Source organism: Rhipicephalus sanguineus, chromosome 4 (assembly GCF_013339695.2).
Source record: "Rhipicephalus sanguineus isolate Rsan-2018 chromosome 4, BIME_Rsan_1.4, whole genome shotgun sequence".
Classification (NCBI taxonomy): Eukaryota; Metazoa; Arthropoda; class Arachnida; order Ixodida; family Ixodidae; genus Rhipicephalus; species Rhipicephalus sanguineus.
Window position 1 is genome coordinate 207,475,872 of NC_051179.1, and position 4,606 is coordinate 207,480,477.

Below are 4,606 nucleotides of genomic sequence, written 5' to 3' on the forward strand. Positions count from 1 at the left end.
GCTTCCCGAATAGCAACAAGTTCCGCAGCAGTCGAAGTGGTCTTGTGATCCAACTTGAAACTTCTAGCGACGGTCATTTGCGGAATGACAAAGGCTGCGGCGGAAGCACGTGAGGTGGTAGATCCATCAGTGTATACGTGTGCCGCACCGCGCAAGGTAGAGTATCTGTTACAGTGAATCAGATAATGTTCTGTTGACTCATGTACTCCGCAAAAAGAACAATTAGGGGAAGCTGCCAGACCAGCTCTGTGTAAATAAAAATTTAGGTATGGAGTCTGACAACGTAGTCTAGTGATTGCGGCTTCAATTGCTCTTGTTTGACATATTTTACTATTCCAATAATGATTCAAATGCTGCAATTCTAATGCGTTCGTTATTGACGGTGCATAAAATTCATCTAACAATAGTTTCCTCCTTAATCTCGTACCTGTAATGAATGTTGATGCCTGTAATACCTGAATAACCGGGCCATTCAAAGATGTCTTTGCTAGCGTATCTGCCATTTCATTCATAAATAGCCCTTTATGTCCTGAAACTCAAACCAACTTGATCAAATTTATATGCGGTGGGACCAATGATTTGAAAATCCTCAGAACGTTCGATTCCTCATTTGCAGTTAGGGAGGAACATACTGACCGAGAATCCGTCAAAATTACTGCAGACTTTATTGATGCTGTTAATTTACGGAGAGCTAGAATGATCGCTAAAAATTCTGCTACAAATACGGGCACAAAATCTGGAAGGCGAAGAGAAAAATGACCAGTCAAGAGTAGGGGAGAAAATCCCAATTCCACATTTTTCTTCACTCTGTGAAGCATCCGTCGCTATGACTGTCTTTATTGTCATATGTATCAGGTAATCACTTAATATAGCGTTTAACAAGCGGGACGATATTAGTTTTGCATTTTTTGGAAAAATGTCAAATTGTATTTTAATAGAGCTGTTGCTATTACTGATTAAAGGCATGTCTTTAATTTGAACGTTTAAAATGTCAAGAAAGCTCTGTATAACCAGAATTTGAGGCGTATGAAATCTCGGCCAATGTACTCCAAAAAGCAATTCAGGACTGGCAATAAAAACTGTTGCTGAACGTCTTACGGGGGATCCATACAGCCTTAGAAAGGACGGAGCTGCTAACAACTTGAAACGGGTAGCAAGTGAGGGGAGCCTAGCTGCCAGATACAAGACCTTGATTGCTACAAATTTAGGAAGACCTAAACATAATAGGCTTGTCTTTCGAGGACTACAAGAGGATGAAGCTTATAAGCAGGAGCCCCAGCGTATAATATGCACCGGAATTCAAGAACTGGGCGAACATACATGCAATATATTGATAAAAGCGTTTTTTTTTTGCATGCCTAACCGACTGTTGCTGATCTTCCTTAAGGTGGCGGTCCCACTCCAGCGGCAAGCACTCGACATTTGAGTCGTTGTTTACTGGCTCACTGTGCTTTCTCTGCTCAATGGATGAATGTGAGTTGTATTGCATTAGAAAGCTTACGTTCTCCGCTTTCTAATGATAGCTAGTATTGTCGCCTAGTCTGGAGCGTTAGTTCATGCAAATGAAAACAGTGTGAGCAAAAAACAGCGTTTTTGCTGTACAAGCCTCCGTTGTACTGCCAGTGCAGCAAAACTATTCAACATAACGAAATGAAATTCGCTGAGCCTTTTAACGAAGCGTTATGCAAGGTTTCTATGAAGAGATATTGCCAGTAAACCAATTAGAAATTGATGCACGCTCCAATAAAAATGGGCAAAATATTGAAGGTTTATGAGTAAATAACTTTTTTTCTGTTCTGTGCACAACAACAATATTGAATGGGTTTCCAGGCTACAATGTACTTTATGTCTACGCGAAGTTGTTTTGTGTTCTGATGAACAGTTCTTGAATTATTACTACTTCAATTCAGCAATTTATGCCTCTACTTGGTCAGGCATTACCGACGAAGGGACAAAACTGTCCAAGCTGAAACTCCGAAATCTTCAATATTCAAGCAGCAAGCCTTTCTCTAGGTTTCTATGAAGAGAAAATTGTCGTAAGTTAATTATAAAATTCGTAGGACAGCAGTGAATTCAGCTCATTTTTCTGCTTGCCAGGTTCGCGCAAATTTACTTTTTTTTCTTTTGTAGGCTAATTCACAACAAGTATTACACATTAGAAGGACCATGTAGTGTCTTGTAATCACCAGTGCTCACTAACTTTACGAAGCGGTGCTTGAAACAAAAGATTTTCAAGAAATAATAAATCTCGCAAACATTTTTTTGGTGGTGGCGCCATCTGTGAAAAAAACATCAAGTTGTTTCGCGTCAGTTCGGACGTTCGTCAAAAGTGGCGCCTCTAAACATTACTAAGCCGCCAAAACACGGATGGGTTATTTCTCCAGACTTCAGAGGCTAAATCTAGTCGCCACGTCTTCAACGCACAATGTAACCCCATGAGGCTGCTGAAAAAGAAAGAAAGAGAGGAAAAGAGAAAGAAAGAAGAGAAGAAAGCGTGTTGCACTGTACATCATGAATGCATAGCCAGCAGGTTAGGCTATTGTGCTGAGGATTCCAGGAATTGCTTGGTTGCTCGCCTTTGTACTCGGGTGACTGTAGAAGCGTTCTTGAAGTACACAAAGAACCTGACCTTGCCTCCTCATATTTTTGAGGGTCGTAGGACATTACCTGGAAGCCTGCTTTCCCCTCGCGGGGAGCTGACGATTGTTTGGCAGTGTGTGTGTGTGTGTGTGTGTGTTTGACTATCTCACGCGACGCCGGTTGAACGATAGGATAACAATGGACTTTTTTTCTAGAGACTAGCCTGCGCTTGCGAAGTGGTGGTGACTTGACGCGCGGCATGTTTTTGGGGGGTCACAGGGCCAAACAGCTTCTATAAACGTTGCACGGGGCGGCGACAGGTGTGAACTGAGAGGCAGGTGCGAACTGAGGGGCACCTGGCGTCGTTTGCAAATTATCCCGAAAAATACCAGACCCACGAGATTTTTTTACCGGTGCGTAGCGGATAACTTCGGAGGCCACGGACCCCCAGTTTCGATTTCGGTGATCTCCACTGAAGACGCTGTTCGAACCTGAAAAAGGCCCATTGACACTTTGCAAATAGTGAGCGACCCCTGGCCAACACCCTCTAGACTAGCTGAGGCCTCAATTGACGTCATCACACTACGATGGGAGTGGACGACCCGTTCTCAGAAATGCCCATTGCTATGCGCTCGTTGTGTACTCAACAGCGCGCTGCGTATCCATTCGTTCATGCTGTCTCCCGCTTTCCGAAAGTGCCGACAAAGCAACCTCGTCGTAGAGGGTGTTGATCTGGCGCCCACTTTGCAAACATCTGTAAAACTTCTCCTTCCCTGACTTTTTCTTGCTCTAAGCGTGTTCACCCCTCCACATTCATACGAAGGTGCAGGATCAGCACCAAGGCTTCTCAAAACGTACTTCAGGAATGTCACGCCTCATTGTAAGTTTTCTCATTCACTGAGAGAAAGAGGAAAACGAAAGAAAGGAAAGACAGGGATTAGTGGTAAATGGGAAAAAAAAAACGCCAGGCCTGCGCTGAAACCGCAGCACAGTCACAGCGAAAGCTGGAAGAGCGGCGTTTCTAGAGCCCGTTAAGCTCTCTTGGGGCTACAACACAAGTACACTAGAAAGGTACCCACTACGTCATAAATCACAATTTTTGTGAAGTTGGGAAGCACCTACTAAGCCATTATTCGTCATTCTGCCGAGAAGCGAGGCACCAGCTACACGTCTGTAAGGCATTATGTGCACTTTGTTGACGCGACGACTGATGACGATGAAGAATTATGGCTCAGCCCTTTGTAATGGGTTGGAATCTTTAAACGGCCCACCAGTTATGTAATTTGCATTGAGTGACGCCCGGTCGCTATTTCCCTCTCCCGTCATGCTGTATAACATACGTTGACGTGGGAAAGAGACGGGGGGGGGGGGGGGCGAAGAACTTTACTGAGACCCCGAGGAAATGGATCATGCGCTTATGGGCTTCCTTGACAACCAATACAAGTGTACTTGCGAGGAACCCACTACGCTATAAATCATTGTAATTTTACTGAGACCCCGAGGAAGTGGATCATGCGCTTATGGGCTTCCTTGGCAACCAATACAAGTGCACTTGCGAGGAACCCACTACGCTATAAATCATTGTAATTTTTGAGAAGTAGGGCAGCAGGCACTGTGCCATTTTTCGTGATTCTACGGAGAGCGTTGGTACCGGCTAAAGCCATGTAAGGCATTAGGCGCACTTTGTTGATGCTGTGCCTGATGACGATGAAGAATTATGGCAGAGTCCTTTGTAATGGGTTGGAAGCATTCAACAACCTACTCGTTGCGCAATTCGCATTGTGTGACGCCTGCTTACAGAATTCGCATTGTGCGACACTTGGTGCTTATTTTACTCTTCTACCACGCTATATTGCATATGCTAATGTGGTTGCTTCCCGACATGAAGCCTGTATAGGACCTTTTTGCAAAGCAGTTTCAAGCACCGGCATGGCTCAGAGGTTGAATACTGGGCTCCCACGCAGAGGGCCCAGGTTCGAACCTCGTTCCATCCTGGAATTTTTTTCTTATTTTCTTATTTCGAGCG